Raw genomic sequence first — 19,092 nt, 5'->3', positions numbered from 1 at the left:
GTCTCCTCGCCAGGATGCCTCATCCTTATTTTCATGTTGAGATTGTGCATACGCACAGCTCCGACTTTTCAGAGATGCTGAACCAATGGGAGCTGTAAAACCTCAGCTTGCATTTCAGCCCATGTACACTTTGGTTGCCACTGAATATTGCGTCAAAAAAATATTTAATGATAGGCAGAAATAGAATACCCTTTCTGTGATATGAGCAATGTATTCTCAAGAGCTCAGATCTGCTACCTTTGCTTAAACTAAACAGTACATTATGTAATGTTATGTTAATGTTATCAAAGGCTGAATACTGATATTTGCCAAACTGGTTTATGTCCATTTTTTGTCTGCTGGCTTCAGGGAAGGCAATCTGGATTTATCCCATTGATTGGGAGTTTCAGGCAGTCATGGCTTCACACTTCCAAAGCCATTACATTTAATCTCATCAATATGAACTGAACATGCAAGCAATATAGGAACACTAACAAATGGAGAACGTCTGCCCTGAAAGTCCAGCAAGACCTGCCCTTATCAGCCCAGGACATATAAATCAGCTTCTTTTCCAGCTTATTTGACCTTGGCCAATGGCTTTATGCCTCAGTTTGCTCTGCTTCCAAATATGTGTCCAGTTCCTCTCTTGATGCATGGCTAGGTTCTCTTCTATTGCTGACTCTGTCAACTGGGTAGTATCCCAGCCCCTCCTAATTGTGTAATTCTGCCTCAGTATAAATATATTATTCCCCTTTTGCTTTCAAATTAGTTACCTCAGAAACAGCACTGGCTCTGGGAGGTCCCTTTAGCTTTCTGATTTCTGTGTGTCTTTCCTAGTGGAGCTCTAACTTTTTACTAATTTATACCTCCCTTCCACTCCCCACCATCACGTGTGCAGCTGCTGCTGGAGTCCACAAGTCACACATGCAAGAGGGAAGGAAGTTGCTTTTTAACGTGAAAAACTCAGAGCTCAGTTCAGTGAGTGGTGCCAACACTGAGAGAAGCTGCAGGGATGCCTATGGCTCAGCCTCATAGGTTGGTGCATGCTGTGGGTGCGGGGCATCTGTGGGCTCCAGCAGCTCATACCCCTGCTATGGTTGAGGTTTGGGACTGGAAATGTATCAGGGGCTCTGCCACTGCTGTCACATTTGTTCTTTGGTGGCACTTGACAGCTCCAAGCTGGAGCTCAGAAATGGCCAAAGCACATTTGATGGAAATAGCAGGAGGGTGAGGAACCAGAGACAAGGGTCTGTGACCAAAGGGATTTCTGAGACAGGCTGCTGGCATTGACACTGTAATGACAGCTTGTATGAGCTAGGCTGGTCTAGGGGTGTGAATGTTTCAGTATAAAGCTCTTAAAGGGACTAATTACCATTAAACCAGCCAAATTGTTGAAAATTAAATCCATGTGCTGTGTTACCTCCATACAGAGATAACCTATGTCATGCTGAGTCTCAGGTCTGCTGTGAGTGGGACACGATGTTGCCGTATAGTCTCCACATGTGCATGGCAGGGGGGAGGGCAGAGCAATGCATTCCTCCTGGTGTTTATTCTTGCATAGGAAGCATGAGAAGATGCTATGATTAGTACTAATGTGTTTTAAATGGAGCCCAGTGTACCTTAGGTGATCAGTGCACATATTCCAGCACAGTGGGCTGTACAGAGTAGATGGTATCATGTAGAGCGCAATTATGCAGATGTGTAGTGTTTCCATAATGTATTGCTGTTCTAGAAGACATTGAATAAATCTCTGGGTTTGCTGCAAAAATGTCCATTTTTGCTGTCACTGCCAGCTTGCCAGACTGTTTCGTCATCTGCTCAAAGCTTGTTAGGGCTTTGGAGTGCTGTGCAGGAAAATCTCTTGGTGAGATGTATGTTGTGAATTACAGCCCTGACAGCTATCAGAGGGTGCATGCTGAGGTGTAGCATTAATATTTATTTTGGAACAGATGTCTTGGCTATTAGCCAGGGCACAACCTTGTTGTGTTAGATGTTGGGGGGGAGGGCGTGTCTAAGTGGTCCCTGCCCCTAAAGACACACAGTCTCTGTATGGCAACTATTAAAAATATTTAATACCATTTTAAACACATGAATTATTTAAAGGAATAAGTAGAAAAAAGTGTGCGTGGAGGGTAATACTATAATAACATTTTTCTCCTAAACAGAGTGAAGCATTTCCAACCAGTGGCTGATTTACATATTTATATTAGTGGGATTTTAAGTATCCTCTCTTATTCCAACTTTTAACACAAACAAACCTTAGCTATCAAATAATCTTATTTTGCTTACATACTGATAAACATGTTAAGTAAGAATTCTTAAAACACTTTCCTGCTGTATGGAGACATGGGGATGTAGCAACATCGTATTTAAAAATATTATTTTCTCTTCCTGGCAATATTTCTAATTCCAATGGAGCATGACAACATCTTCTGCTTTGATAATGTCATGCATGCATGTGCCTGCTATTAGTTGCAGGACAATGACTTCACCAGACACAAATGGGCAACAACTGGCAAAGCCAAAATAAGACTCTGTTTATGTTGATAATAGCTTTCCTCTGTGCTTTGTGTGCTTCTTCTGGCGGAGGAGCTAATTCCAGCTTTGGACCAGTTTGCAGCTGATCATCCACTCGGGTTGGCTTCGAAGTCATGGTGTGCCACAGGGTTAGAATATGTATGGATTCTCCCAGTGCCATTTGCAGACGTGAGCAATAGCTGGCTTGGCAGAGGTTCAGCACTCCAGAAGTGCTGTGATAGCTCCTGTGCCAAGTCCTTGTGATGAGCATCCAAGGGTTAAGCTACACGGTTTGCTATATCCTCTCTTTTCTTTGTGTGTGCAGCAAGATGAAGCTTGCCTCACTATTTGATTTTCTAAATTAAAGATACCTTCTGGCAGGGCACAACTCAGGAGCTTGCAAGAACACCACTTGAAATGATACACAGTTACTGGCTGTGAGAAGCCAAAGACTGATGGGCATTAAAACGTGCGCCCTGCAGATATGTAGACATGATCTCCACACCTCAATAGCAGCACAAAGGAACATGGAGGTGCTTACAAGAACCCTGCCCAGACTGTACCATTTCTATGAGCAACAGATTTTAACCTCTGGAATTAGAGGCCAGACAAGAAATTAACTCTTTATAATGAGTATCTGTGGAGCATGTGGATGGGGAAAAAAATTGTCCCAGAGCCTATGATGCTTAATCCTTCACTCTGATTACTGGTGAGAAGAGAGTGAGAAAAATCATATGACCTTCCCTGACCTCCTCCCTTTCCACCAGGAATAAGGGATGAGAGGAATAACAGCCTCCCTTTGATTCACCAGATTAGTTCATCTTCCCCAGAAGGAAAGTGCCATTTGAAAGCTCTGGTAGTTTCTTCAACAGGCAGAGCAGCAGTGGGCTCTGCGTGTCAACACTGATGACAATTCAACAGAAAGCATAGAGAGCAGAGGCTTGACTCATCACCATGGGTGCAAGAGCTGTTCTTTGAACCCACTGCACTCATGGGAACAGCTTTCTTGGAGAGGTGATTCATTGCTGGGGAAGTCCAGGTTGAAGTATGGACACCGCCTTCCCAAAAGGGACAGCTGTGATCTCTTACATGGACTCCTCCCCTGACTGTCGTAGTACTGAAAATGACTTGCTGCTTCTGGGAATGAGCTACGTGGTGCAGATCTCAGGGACTCATCTCCTCACTGTCAGTTCTGAATTACTAAGACTGGGCTGCTACATGTAGTGTCCCCTCAGAATGGGGTCTCTGCCAATAGGGGCTTGCAGACAGTTTAATGGGTCTTTCTCAGAAGCCAAAAAAAGATTGCATGGGGTTTTCTGGAAAGACCTAGGGCTTTTGTCTTTTTCACATTTCACGGAAATACGATGTACATTTAATCCACCTAGTTCAGGAGTGTCATGCACTCTATGGCCTAACCTTGGTTACACAGGCTAACAGCATCAGAAAATTGATCCATCACTTCTCATCAACAGTTCTGCTACAAAATCAAAAATTTTGGAGAAATTCTGATGATTCACTGAGATTTTTTTGGGGGGAGCACAAGTGAACCTCAGAAAGGGGCATCAGCCCTGAGCAGAGAACCACAAAAATGGATGGTCAGAAAGAACCAGTGAGGGTGGGAAAGATGGAACAATATGTGTATTCTGGGACCAAAACATTTTGAGAGTTTGTGGCATGGAAGAGTCAACTTTCAAGTGGTGGACAGTCCCAGTAGGTGACTTTGAGCTTTAGGCATCTTCTTCATCAGTTGTGGTGAAGTTTGAAGGATGGGAAAGAAAGGAGGAGCATGTAAGACTAAGGACGAAACATTGAAATGAATGGGCATGAAGAGGGTGAAGAGTATCTGGAGGGCAAATGAATAAGAGATCGGAAAGAATAACTCTTGAGAGAGCACAAGGATTAGGGGAAGCACAAGGACTGTTGAAGGATGCAACCCAGGGCAGCTTACAGGGCTCTAAGTACATAAAAACATACTTGGCTCCAGAAATTTCTAATCTGGAGATGGTTGGCGGCTGGGAGAGCACTCAGGGGAAATATTGTATGTGCTTACCCTGTGCTCATACTTTTCCCCAGGCATTTTGCTTTTGCCCACTGTTGGAGATGAGAGCTAGATGGACCTTTGGCCTGGCCCAGTGTGGCTGCTCTTGTGTTCTTGTGCTCTCGTGTTGTGAAAGAGTTGGAGTCCTTGTGGTAAGTCTTGCGTTCTTTAGCACAGGCTGCAGGACAAACTGCGCTTATCACAGCGCCATTGCTGAGTCAGGCACAGAAGGGATCTTGCTGACATTCTTCATTGCTTTTGTGCATGACATGCTGAACATACTGTGAGGAGAAGACTCTGTTTCCCAAAAACAACTGGGCTCGTCACCAAGGTGACTCTTACATAGGTACGGCAAATTGCTGCTAGTGTTCCTGTCTCCTGCAGCTGGGCTACCCGAGCTCCAGGGTACGGAAGGGTGGCAGCAGCAGCTTTCTGTCTGTTTTGGTTTAGTTGCTGGGGCTGCCTGGGGAGCCTCTCCTTGGGCATTCCCCTCACCTCTGGCCCACTGTGGCCCAGTAGCCTCCATGCTTCGGCCGTCATCCACAAAGTGATTGTAAGGTTGCTTTTGTTCTCTGAGGGGATGGAGGCGTTGGTAGATTCCGGCATTCCTATCTCTTTGCTAGTATCTCAGCAGCTGGTGACAGGAGAGCTTTCTGAGCCTCTCCTCTGGACCCTTTGGCTGCCTCACTCCTCCCCCACTTCTTTGGCTTGGTACTCCCAACTCTCTGGAGGTTGTAATTATCTCCCATGAATAGTACTGTTTTGTCTATCAGGGATGACATTACCAGGAGGGGTCTCCATTTTTCCAAGAATACTGTGGCACTTTTAAAAAGTAAGTGTCTCCCAAGGAGGGGAAGGTACTGTTAGAATCTCCTGATAGCACCACTCACCTTCCTTTATTTCTGTTTTTCCTTGTTTATTCATTCCCATGGTGAGAATGACAATATTTCTATCTATTAACAGTTAGGAAGAAGGGGAATCTGCTTCCAGAGTAAATGGGAGGATGAGGAGGGTCAGAACAGTGTTTATACACATATGCATATACAGTATTTTCTCGCTTGGTGTATGTATACATATGCACGTGTATCAACAGTACATTTTTTCTAAGGTCAGTGTTTTTCTCTACAAAGCCCAGACCCCACTTAAGGGAGAAACAAGCCTTGCCAATAACTGGATTCAATTTATAAGAAACTAGGTGGAAATAATGATGAGGAAATGAGAAAAATAAGCTTTTGATGAAATAATTAATGACTAGTTGTGACACAATCTCACAGCAGCAATCCAAGGCTCAGGGAGATCAGAGGAGCCCATCCGCTGCCAGACAATGCTTACCATGCAAAGCCAAGTAGCCTCCTGTTTGCAATTTAAAATCATAACCGTATACATGAACTGCAGTTGGTGGCGGCTTGTTTGTTTTACGTTCTCTCTTAACAAAGTAACAGCACTCCCTTCGTGTTGCATCTGAACAGAGCAGCGAGTTCCAAGCAGTTATGTAGCGTGTAAGACAGGTCCAGCTCTAGAGCAGCTAAAGTCAGGAAACGAATGTTTCAACATGTGTGAATTATTCTACTGCCACCAAACTGAACAGAACTCTGCTACTGGCAGATCTGGTCCAAAAGACTGAAACCAGTGATTCTTAACTGGGGGTGTCTGGGGAAGGGAGGGACTTCTGAAGAATGCAAACAGTGCAAAGGAAAAGTGAACCTATTGTCAGCAGGCTTGCATTTGCTATCACTGAACCCACAAGTGGACAAGGTTGAAAAACACTTGGCCCCAAAATTTTTTTTCAGAAGGCTCAATTCTGCTCTCAGAGCCCATGTTCCTCACATTCACCACGCACAGCAGCGGGTGAGTCTGTGGAAGTGGGTTGGTTCAGCTCAGCAGTCACTTTTGAAGGTAACCTCCCTATTGTCCCCACTCACGCGATTCTGCTTGCACTGCAGCATGGTCTCAGCTGTGCAAACTCAATTGCTGTCTGAAAGAAAACGGACAGAGGCAGGAGTGCACCAAATGGGCTTCAACTGCTAGTGGGGGTGTTCAGTCCACATACCCAGGCAGCAGCTAGTCTGAAACCCCTGAAATCACTGTGATACAGAGACAGGGATGACCACACCATATATTTCACAGCACAATCTGCTGTTTTGCAAGGCATTACCTGTCAGTGCCAGCAGACCCACTGCCACCATCCATCGCTCTGCTTCTGAGTCAAAAGGCAGGCTGAATGCAAAGGTGCAGAACCATTGTCTCCCTGCTTGGCTTTGGGGTTAGGTCCTTTCACTGGGCTGCTTCGCACATCTACTGTCCGAAGCAGTTTAGTGGGGGAAGGCATGATGGGAGACAGTCCACTCCTAATCGCTTCCAGAGGTCCTGTTTCCAGCTTGGTCAGGGCACTGCTGAGTCATTTTCATGCAGAATGAGTTATGGCTGTGTTTAAAACCTCTTTATTACCCTTCAGTAATCCAGAGCTCAATCTTGCGTTTTTAATGTTGCTCTTCTAAAGGGCAGATTTATATGTAAAACACTTTACACTTTGGTTTCCTCCTAAATAATAACTAACGTTATTCTTCTGAGTGCTTTATGACATTAGCTAACTAGTCCTGACAACACCCTGGTTTTCCATATGCACAGCAGAAAGCTTGGATGAGCTTCTTAAGTCTGGTGTTTTCAATTCTCATGATTTTATTGTGAGTCTGGGGTGGGCTTTTTCTTCAAGTCTCAGCTCCTGGAAGCACATGATCACATGACTCTCTCACTTTTCATTTTTTTTAACAATAAATTTTTAATTCTCCCAGTTGCAGGGAAAATGTGTTCCAAATGCACTGCAAGGCTCAGAAACCAGATGCCAAACAACAAGAAGCCAAACCATGTTGCCATTTTTAAATCTCTGAAGTTTTAAGGCAATCTAAGCATGCTCTGGGTCTTCACCCATGTTTTCTGAGTGTGGAGGGGCTTGGCAGTGAGTAAAGCTTCACATTACAAAGAGGCAAAGGCAAATAAAGTCTTCAAGGATGCTAATATTCTCCATCTCCCCTCTTTTTCTTGCTTGTTTCTGATTTTTGTCCTGCATGTGCTTTGCTTTCCACATTGTGAGTAGTCACGTTCCTCACAGTGGTAAAGAAAAGCACACAAATAAATCTTTGCTGGAACAGAGCAAATTTTAAATCAAATCAAAACTTTACAAACAAATATGATCAGGGTTTTAAACTCTTCCATCTGTTACTCTGTGCTTGTAGAGTGCAATGTGCAGCAGGCCAGGGCATACAGTTCGTGACTCTCAAGACTACTGTAACACAACAACCATTACTGCTGCTGATGCTGCTACTACTAATAATAAAATACCATCATTAATTGTTAAGTAGAATTTGTAATTGTGATCATCGGCTTAGAAAGGTGCAAGAAAGTCTGCAGTAGGCTTTTCTTGCACCGTGGCACTGCAAATGAGCTATTTCCACATTGTAACGGAGCTAGACAACAAAAAGTGATCAATGTACTGATTTTGTCTCACAGATTTTGTGGGGTTTCTACTTCCTTATTGGTTTTATACTGACCCATTTAATTTCTCCCATTATTTCCTGCTGATATGGTCACAGATCAGAGACCGTAGCTGACTGACTATGGAACAGCAGTTTAGATTTGTCTCACTAGATTTTTAGTCCTGTATAATACTTGCTGCTCTAAAGGTGCTATTCCTATTTCATTTATATATTCTGCATGGGAATCTAATTCTATTTTAATTATGCTACACATGTATTTATTCTTTAGCTATTAGAAAATCTCTTGTTAGACTTTAAAGTCCAGAGCTTCCCTGAAGGAAATATTTCCCAGCCTGCTAGATCTTAGTGATACAAGATTGTCTTGATATTTATTATAAAGCATACTTTTCTTCATTTTCTCCCATGGCTTCCAGACAAATATTTCTGTGGCTCCCTGAGCAAGTCCCTTGTCCCTCCAAGTTGGATAGTTGCCTCCCTCTCACTTCTGCTCAGTTGAACAATATCTTCTTCTTCTTTAAGCATTTTAATCATGCTTGCTGGTTTTTGAACCATTCTTCTTATTTGCTCACATGTTTACAGGCTGAGTAGAAAAAGAAGTATTCTAGGTAGAATCAAAAGAAGCAGTGGTTTCAGTCTTGTGGTGCAGTTAATATATTACCGCACCTTCACATGTCAGACTGCCAGCAGAAGCCACGGAGGAGCTCTCCGTGCCAGCCACATGGAACTCTGCCATAATCAGTCTGTTGTAAGAGCTGATGGGAGGGCCAATTGCTTGTTTCAAGTGTTGACCACAAACTCATTTAGACAGGTTTTGTCTAGGAGTCTAGAGATTCCTGTATTGCAATCTTCCTGGGACCAGTTCTCTGCCCACTTCCCTTAGAATAAATCTGCATGAGTAAGGTTGCTTTAATTTTGCAGAACTTTATTTTGGTTTCAGTTCAGAGTGCTCAAAGGCAGACAACCCTGGTTTACATTTGCTGTTGTCAAAGGCAGCCCATGCTATGGGCAGAGCACAGTGAGACGAGCGTGGAGTGCATCTGACAGTCCCCTTCAGAAATGCTGGCAGAGAGCAGAAACATAAGAGTGTCATGGTTTAACCCTAGCCAGCAACCTAGTACCATGCAGCCACTCACTCACTCCCCTCCCTTCCCGGTGGGCCGGGGAGGAGAATCAGAAAAAGGTAAAACCCACAGGTTGAGATAAGAACAGTTTAATAATTTAAATGAAGTAATAATAATAGTAACAATAACAATTGTAATGAAGAGGAGAGGGAGAGAGAGGAATGAAACCCAAGGGAAAAAACCCAAGTGTTGCACGATATAATTGCTCACCACCCACTGACCAATGTCCAGCCAGTCCCTGAGCAGCCATCGGCTGCCCCCAGCCAACTCCCCCCAATTTATAACCTGAGCACGATGTTCTATGGTATGGAATATCCCCTTGGCTAGTTTGGGTCAGCTGTCCTGGCTCTGCTCCCTCCCGGCTTCTTGTGCACTTGCTTACCAGCAGAGCATGGGAAACTTGAAAAAGTCCTTAATTTAGAGTAAGCGCTACTTAGCAACACCTAAAACGTCAGTGTGTTATCAACATTATTCTCATACTAAATCCAAAACACAGCACTGACCCAGCTACTAAGAAGAAAATTAATTCTATCCCAACCACGACCAGGACAGGGAACAACCATAGCATCCTAAGGGAACTTTTCCAAACACAGGAGAAGCAGCATACTGGGAAGAGAAGAGCCTTAATATAAAAGTAAAAATTAATGGATTATGCTAAAATGGCTGTACTGAAATTTCACACTGAGGAAAGTGATCAAGACTCCAGTTGATGAATTTGCTGATATCAAACAAGTGAATTACTGTCAAGCACATGTGAACTACCAATGGGTCCTTCCCAGCAGGGAGCTGAGACACCACTAGACCCTTTCCTCTCCACTTCCAACAGTAACAGCTCCCCTTCCAAAAGAGAAGGAGTTGCTGTTAATCTGAGCTGCTGTGGCTTTGGTGTGGCTACCTGGTGGCAGTGTGACAGGGTGCCTTGGCAGTGCCTTTGCATAGTCAACCTCTGAGCGGGAAGCAGGCTAACATGTTTCTTGGACAATACAAGGCAAGGAGGGAGTAAATTTGAATAGGGACTGTTTAATATTAAAATTAGGTATCTCATCAGATGGGCTTTTTTTTTGCATGCATTCTAGCATAGAAGGAGAGATGGGATACTAAGTCAAAAGGCTGTGATTACATCATACGGGCTGCTGTCAAATTTATGAACCAATGGATACATGCTGATATGCATCAGATGACTGACTGCTCATTTTTACATTCATATATTCAGTAAGGGGTACGCAGATCGAAAGACCAGCGGATAGGAATGTTCTTCTCCAGACCCGGACAAGCTTTGAGTCATTCAAGAATGAAATACAAGGGGGAAGGCTCAGCTGGGCACAGGGCTGGTATTTAGCTGCCTGTATTTTGGCAGCTTCCTAACTTTAGGCCTCAGTTGCCTATATAAAATGGGGCATAATGGCATTTCTGTACCTCACAGGGTTTCTAAAGAGAACTACATTAAGGGGTGTGAGATGCACAGGCAGGCTAGTAAAGGAAGTGGTTTGTATATATGAGGTAAACAGCTAAATCAATAGGATAATGATTCCAGAAAACATCTTTCTGAACTGAGACATAGGAAAGGGACACATACAGTACTGATTCAACTGTCTGTGCTCCTCTGTCATTCCTTGATAGATTTACCATGCAATTTTGGTTTTTCCTCTCCAGTCCTTCAGAGAGTGATTCCTGTTGTGATGATTTAACACACACCTTACAATATAGCAACCAAGACAGTGGATTGAAAGATTTATGTTGCTGATTCTGCAACAAATGCATCAAGTGCCAAATGTGCTTTCAGTAATTTGCTGTATTATGCTGAGATAGTTGGTCAAAGGCATCTTAGTGAAAGACAAGGACAGCTTGGAGTCATACCTGGGTGTGAGTTTGATCCACTGTTTTATACAATTTTATTTACTGTGGAGGCTGTTTGTTTCGCTTAGAGCTTTACTCCTCCAACAGCTATTGAAGCAGCTTAAATAAGCTGCACTCCGGTATTTGGACATTGACCTGCTTTTTACTTGTTTGTTTAGTGAAACTGCCACATAACTGACCCAGCAGAGTCAGGAGTTATAAACAAACTTTGACTGCAGAGTGTGTGTTTAGTTTAGCTTTCACCTTGACACAAAGCCTTTACTTTCTGGAGGAGCAGAGACACTCTCCATAGTGCCTCAGCACAGTGCACAAGTCCCTTCCAGTAAAACACAACTAGAAACAGGCAGAAAAAAACCCTATGGCATGCAGGACTTTTTTTTTTTTTTTTTTTTTTAATAGAGTGTGTGATTAACTTACAATCTATTTGTGTTAATTCATTTCAGTATTAGGCTTCTTCATACCTTTATGGTATATAAAGCTGCTGTGAACAGATTGGCCTATGATCTCGTTTATGTCACCGTAAATCCAGTGTAACTCACTTTGCACAACAAACAGCACTTGCAGTAGGTTTCCATCAGCATCCTAATAATTAATTTGTCCTACGGTAGGTTTTTGTTCTTTACACATGAAAGTGCAAGTCATCTTGTTTGTAACATGATTTTTTTGAGGTGGCATTATTTGCTAAGGCTGTAGGTACATAAATCCATCTAAATATTCTAGAATATAAATTCTGTTCTAGTGAATATTTTAATCTGAACAGACGCCTACATTGAAAATGTAATATAAAGCTTATAATCTCTAGTTTATACTATTAAAAGCAGTTGAACTGAAGTTGGACAAGAAGATAGTTATGGTATCAATTCTGTGGTCTATGGCAGATAAGTGGCAACTGTAACTGAGTGACTAATAGCAATACCAGGAAATGACCACCATCAGCTGTACAAAGTTAGCAATGCCTTTCAGAAATAAGCCTTTCAGGAACTTGTGGAAGCTTCTTGTGACTCGGAGGAGCTTTCAGCGGTGAGATAGATGTCTGCTTGGACAAATAGACAAATCTTTGAAACTATATGTTTGCACCAGTAAATTAATTCAGAAACATTTTTCCTAAAGGGATTCCCTGCAGGGGAGCTATTATACATGTTCTAGCCTGAAACTTGAGCTGGCCAGAGAATGGAAACTGTGTTTCACAGGCGATCTTGAGATTTTGAAATTTGTTTTCATTCCAATTCAGAACAAAACCTCAAAATGTTGAAATTCTCCACAAAGGAAAATTCCACAAAAATAAATAGTTTTGGCTTCTTTAGATCATTATAATTTTTAAAAATGCATATACTATATAAAATAAAAAATTGAATGTTAATCAAAAAATTGTTGGCATTTTTTCCTCAAAAAAAGTTGGTAAAAATAATAGTTTTGCAAAGTATTTTGATTGTGACAGAATGACATTTTTGAAGGAAAGCTACTCCATTAAATAATTTTCCATCTGAAGTTCATTAGAGTTCCTATTGCCATGTTATCCAGACCTTTTACTTTAATGCAAACCCTCTACAAACTAGCACCAGAACCATGGTCTATAATGCTGCTGCTTGTGGGCTTCTTACTGCATGGTGGTGCTATGGCAAGACCTAGAAGGGCCACACAGATGTCTCTTTCTCCTTGGCAAGGTGTGAACAGGAAGAAAAGAGCGCTCCCTGAAGAGAGCTTTCCTGGTGTAAGAGAATTGGCTTGAAGTTGCTCTTGCTGCCACCAAGCTCCCTGACACAACAAGTCCTCTCCCTCGCAGGGGAGCAAGCAAACAAACCAGCAATTGGCATCAACACTGACTCCTTCCATTGAAAGGAAATGATCCACGTGAGGAAATGTGCTCCTTCTCTGTCACTAACAGGGTAAAGTCCTTGGTGAACAGAGTCTAGGACACTTCAACAAATAGCAGTGTCAACAGCCTGTATCCCAGAGCTCAAAAGAGACAGTGGTGACGTGCTTTCAATGTCTGTGCTGAATTTTGGAAGACTTGTGCTGTTCCAGGGTTATCTGAACAGAATAACATTCTGTACATTCATTTTTCATCCATGTCCAAGTATGAACTATTTGACACAATGGACAGATGGAGGATGTATCTCTAACTGAAGGTGACCCAAAGAGGAGCTTTAGATAACACAACACATTGGCCATATTGCATCAGTGCAGCAGCAAGGCAGAGAGAAGCAATGAGGATTGCACTGTATTGAGTGCAAACACAGTGAAGGCAAATACCCACCTGTACTGACTGCTCTCCCATTCCTCCTTAGGAGCCTGGACAAAATGGATGGAGCTAAAAGACTTTACAGCTACCGATGCCTCTTTGCTTCTGATAAGCAAAATATATTTGGTGTGTGTCATGGCAAAGACGGTGGCAGGTGATGAGGTTATGGGATGACAAACCTGGTCACACAGGTCTAGTGAGATTCTTGCCCTGCATGCTGTGCTCAAGGAGGAGAGGCAGCATTTGGGTCCCTATTGTATGTACACAAAGCCAGCGTGTTGTCTGCAAGTGGGATGTTTGGGCTTGGAGTGTAATTCTGGAATATGTTTTTCTCCTTGGGATATTTCTGAACTGCAGTCAGCGTGCTCCCCACTAGAAAGTGACATGTAGGAGCCACCCTCTCTTGTTGAAAACTTGGTAAAATGTCTGCACAGTATTATGGTCACCAAACTATGTCTAAACCTAATTGATTGCATGTGGAATTGATTGCTTTAATATAAAGAACTCAATGCACTGAAGACCTGCCAGAGGTTTTGCAAAGATCAAAGAAGGTCAGATAAAAGGCCAAATGTAGCTTTAGTGAGAGCAATTGTGAATGCAGCACTTTAGTGGAAGGGCTTCTGCCAGCTCTGAGCTGTGGCTGTAATCTTTTGTGGGGTGCATGGAGCCAGGCCTCGACAGGGCCCGCACTTGACAGCCACGTCCACCTCTCATGGAAACATTATAGTCCACCCAGCTGCATGGCTTCATCTTCACTGGAGTCAATAGTTCTGTGTAAAGAGCTCAAAATGTTTCAGTCCTCCTGAGAAATTTAAAAATCAAATGTCTTAAACAGTTGTCAGAAACTCCATAGAAGCATCAGGAAAGAGGCATCAATCTCCCTGGTAACACTGCCACCCTCCCATTTCCCCAAAGACTGTAACTACTGCAGAGCTGTTACCATCACTTTGTGCCCACAAACAACAGCCCCACTTGAAGGCCAGGAATTCACTGTATTGCAAAGAGAAGCCATTATAGTTCAAAAACAAGCCCCCAGTGCAGATCCCTTGGGGCCCTGCAGAGGATCCTCACTTTGGAGCTCTTTGGAGACCTTTGGAGTCTACTAGCATGTAACTGTGTGGTGCGGCTCCACAGTGCTGCTCCATCAGGTGTAGATCTGTTTGGGGAACAGACTCAGTAGAACCCTGATAGAATATTTACATTAATGTGAGATAGGTTTCTAGGCCAAAAAAATGCCATGAACTTATTTTTCCATCAGATAACTGTATCAGCTGTTCTATGTTGCTTTGTTGCTATCTCAAAGCATGTAAAACAGCTCTATTTGGTGTTCAAAAGCAGGGAGTGTCGCTGAGTCTGGAACAAGGATGGTTCCAGTGTTTCAGTGCAGAATTTCAGCAATCATGAAGGAAGATTAAAACCTCGGCCCCTGCTGGGGGCACAGCCAGGAGAAGCTGCCCTCTCTTCAGGGCTGCACATTACCCAGCCAAGGGCTTATACAAGATCCAATAAGAGGTTCAGTCTGTGTGATGAAAGATGCAAGACAGAGTTTATTCCACAACACAAGAGGTTGCCATTAGGCAAAGGATCCACCCTCACACTTCGCCTTGGTCTGCATTTAAATTTTTGCTGCCATAGCTACAATGGTCAGGAAAGAGAAACGTAGTGCACCTCTAAGCAACGTAGCTCTGCTGGCAAGAAGCCTTTTGTAAATAGCCAAGTCTCCTTCTTTGTGTTGTGTGCCACACTAGCAGACTGGGGATGGTCACACAGGAGCCCTCTCCAGCATGGCTGGCTGAGCCTGTCTTTTCCAGGTTTGCACCTTCAAGCTTGCCAGGACCCCTAGCTGGGGCCAGGCAAGGAAGAGGGGCCCCACTGAAAACTGGAGTGGCACTGGGCACTCTTGTGAGGGAGCTTGTCTGCGTCTCTACTCCCACCTCATCATCTGTCACCAGCAATGCTGCAAGGAGGCAAGGGCAAGGTGCAAAAGCAGAATCTTGCCAGACATGAGGTTTGATCTGTACCAGATTTCTAAAGGCTTTTGGGGCTCTTTCCATCTGGACAAAGGGCCTTGTGCCTGGCCCTGGACAGTTTAGGGCTGGTCTTCCCTGATGGGCTCTGGATCAATTATCCTCTCCTATGACATGTACAAGGAACTCTTGAGATATGCCTAAACACAAGCCCTGTAATTATGGTGTGTGTGTTAGCAAATTAGACCAAACTGAGCCAAAGGGCCTTACCAAGGTATTAGATGACGCTGTGTTGCATGCTTGCTCTCTGCAGCTGCTTGGTTGGAGAGGACACTGCCACAAAGTGAAAAGCTTGGCAGCGTGCAGGGAGTGCAGCCGGCTGGTTGCAGGGTCTACATCCCTGCCCAAAGCCCCTTGAGGTCCAGGGAGATAAAGGTTGGATGGACTAAGGTTGTTTAAACACAAGCACCCCTGACTAAATTCATGAGCAGATTTAAAGCCTTTTATTCCCTCAAATAACACCGTGTATTTAGACACCTGTAAAAGGGATATGGCCACTCAGCACTTGCTAGCCTGCTGCGGCTCTTTAAGGGCCTGCCTGGACTCCTGGCAGAGGCCAGGACTGGTGCCGAACACTTCAGAAATTCCTGTCTAGCTCCAATTCTGTTTGTTTTATCATCTTTGCAGAGCAAGCCATATAAAAGCTGCCTTCTGAAGGGCCTCATATTAAAAAACACCAAACACTCCATGGTGCTAAGTGGTGACTCAAGCCAGTGTTATTTTTCCCCCATGAGACACTTGGGGAAGCCAAGGCAGTGTGGCTGGAGTGTTCCTGTGACCTGTGCTTGTGACTTGTTTCAACCTTCTCAGCACCGCGCAGAGATGCCAATGCCTCTGAAGTGCTGAAAAGCCCATTATGAACAGAAGCCATGAATTTGTCAGCTCTTTTTTAAATTAGCATTTCATTAATTAGTACTAGTTTAGCAAATTAGTGCCGTGATTAGCTTGATTAAGACTAGAATGGAGGGGGAGGTGTGGAATATTGAGGGGTCTGTTCCAGTTTAAGCAGGGCTGAGGAGCTGCTGTCCTGCAGGGAAGGAGGATGCAGCTCAGTGGCTCCCATTGGGGCTGGCCAGGACAGGTGGGCAGGCTGCTGCAGTCTCTGCAGAAAGTAGCCGCTCTCATCAAACCCCCAAAGGCGCCGTATTTCAGGCTGCCAGCCCTTTGCTGCAAGCAGGGAGGTCATGATGGATTGGTGTTTGTATAAAGCATGTTGAAGAATCTGTCAGAAATCTTCTGGAGAGGAAGAGACTCTTGCATTTTATGGTGGGGCTAGGGGAGCCTGAGCCACTATCATGGAGCTTTTGATTGTGGTGTCCCCTTGCAAACAAGTAGTGTGCAAGAAAGACATCTTCAGAGACTGTTATGGCAGCTGTGGAGTGTCCCAGCAGCATTCCTCACCCCCAGCTTCTTACCGGCTGCCATCAAAATCCCTGCACCCAGCCTGACTGTGCCCTTGACACGATCCCCAGGATTCCCTCTAACTCCCAGGGTAGAGATTTAAGTACAATAAGTAATTTTGCAATGGTGTCTTTCCACGTGGTGCTGCCTGAGTAGAAAAGAGGGTGAAATGTCTGCAGAGGAGTTTGGATACATCTGCTCCAAAATTTGGCAATGGAAAACTGCCTCTGCAGCTGGGGTGCTCAGGGCACCAAGCAAGGGAGCTGAGCGCTGAGCTGGCACCCTGGTACTGCTGCCTGTAGGGTGGCCCAGGCCACTCCAAGAGATCCAGCTCCTCCAGTGCCACTGAACCACGCCAGCTCCCCCTGAGCGAATTTCCCGTTCTCATCACAAAATATTATCTCAACGAAGAGCTGTTCAGTTGATGCTGCATGTCTCTTGTGGACTGCTGCAAAGTCCAGTTAAACTAAGAAATTGCTAGCTGAAGTAGTGGTCCAGAGGAAGCAATTATGTATCTATTGTCTGATTGCTGCCTTTTTGCAGCAGAGATGATTCCTTGACATTAGGCCTATGGAGTCTGCCCATTAATAGTAGTCTTAAATGGTCAAGAGGTTACAGCAGTAAGGAATGTTAGTAAAAAATGTCTCTGCGGAGTTTAAACAACCAGTATTTTAGGCAGGGCTTGGTGGGTTACTGTCCCTGCACAAACAACTAGAATGTGAGAGTCTGGGCTGGGAAATACTTAAACTGTTTGGAAAAACTTGTTTTGTGCAGCTTGAGAGTGTCCCTGGAGGCTGTGGCCCAATGCCATGACTCCTGGTAAAGGCTGGGCTGCAGTAACAATGAAGCTTTTATGGGGAAGCTGGAGTACAATCAGAAACTTTTTGGTCCCAAGGGATTATGGGGAGGGGAGTTCCTGGGTTCAAGATGTCTGGCACATTATGCACATTTCCACCAGGATTTGGGGGTGTTCTATGGCATGCAAGGTATGCAAATTGCTAAATGTGTTTTCAGTTTTACTGTGTTGTGCTGTCTTTGTTGGTTGATCATTTTTTCTTCAATGTAGCCAGAAGACAAGATGGGTTCATAGCATGAGAGGAGAAGTGTAGTTGTCTCACACGCAGTATTGGCCAATGAAGAGCTTGTATTTTTGATTTTCCAGCGTGGTCCTAACTGGGTGGCTGCAGGTTATTCACTGATTAAACTTCCTGTAGCTGGCTAAAAGGCATCTTTGATGGATCACTCCTTATGAAAATCATCAGAAGTGTGAGTGTAGAAATGATCTTGTTCCTTGTTGTTATTACTTAACCTTAATCATTTGCATGCTGTATATAGCAGATGCTAGCAAGAGGTCTAGCAAGTTACCAAAGTGTCCGCTCAGTCAGTGTTACAGCATCAATTCAGTTTTTCTTCGAAAGCATCACACTGCTGCTAATTAATCTGAGAGCTTTGTTACAGGAGAGAAGGCATTTCCTATTAAACATAGACTTCCATTACTAGTGGTGTTAAGCACTAGAAAAACCAGGGCAGGATGGGCCCTACAAACCAAAGAAGGTAAGGGGCTGTTCCTGGGAGCTGAACCAGCCCTGCCACCATACCTCTGTTCCAGCATCTGGTTTGGAAACATTAAATCTGATCCAATGCCCGTTCGAGTCAGTGCAAAAAATCCTGCAGATTTCAGTAGACTGTGGAAGGGACTATCCAGAGGCTGAGGAGCAGCTAACCCAGCAGTGCACAAACAGCGCTTCATCAGCCTGCAGTGTGGGACGATAGCCATACCCTACGGCCCACATACACCACACACGTGCCACATATGCCAGGGCAGTGCAGGGCTGACCAAACCCTTATTTGCCTGGGCAAGGGAAATGGGCCTCACACAAACAGAGCCCAGGAGTGGAAAGGTTGGAAGTAAATCTTCTTTTTAGATTACAGAAATGTAGTTACCTAGCTGAGGCTGCCCAAAGATTGTAGGATTTGATGGTTTTTATTGCTGCTGTCTTTCCTTTGTCTGGACTCTCAAAGAAGCAAACCAGTGACAAGGGGGCTGGCTTGCTGATGGGGTTCCCCTGCCAGTGCCCCCTTGTCCCCCATTTTCTGCATCTTCCCTCTTCGTTTGCTGAGGTTTAACCTCAGCCTGCCTCCAGTTTGGAAACATTGAATGGCCCTTGGTGACAGGAGCACAAACAAAACCCTATAAAGGCAGGATTTGTGATTTACATGGGGTTAATTGCCACAACAAGCATGTTTATTCACTTCTCTAATAAATCCTTAAGACAGGAACAAGTACTAGCTTGACCAGATTCATCCTGTGCATATATTTTTCTTGTAGCCATTTTTGCAAATCTGTATGTGGAGGATAGAAAGAGACAAAATATCTCCCATCACTTAGGCAATAACTCATGAGCTGTGTGCCTTG

The sequence above is a fragment of the Falco peregrinus genome, chromosome 14, assembly GCF_023634155.1.
Source record: "Falco peregrinus isolate bFalPer1 chromosome 14, bFalPer1.pri, whole genome shotgun sequence".
Lineage (NCBI taxonomy): Eukaryota > Metazoa > Chordata > Aves > Falconiformes > Falconidae > Falco > Falco peregrinus.
Note: the sequence above shows the minus strand (reverse complement) of the source record.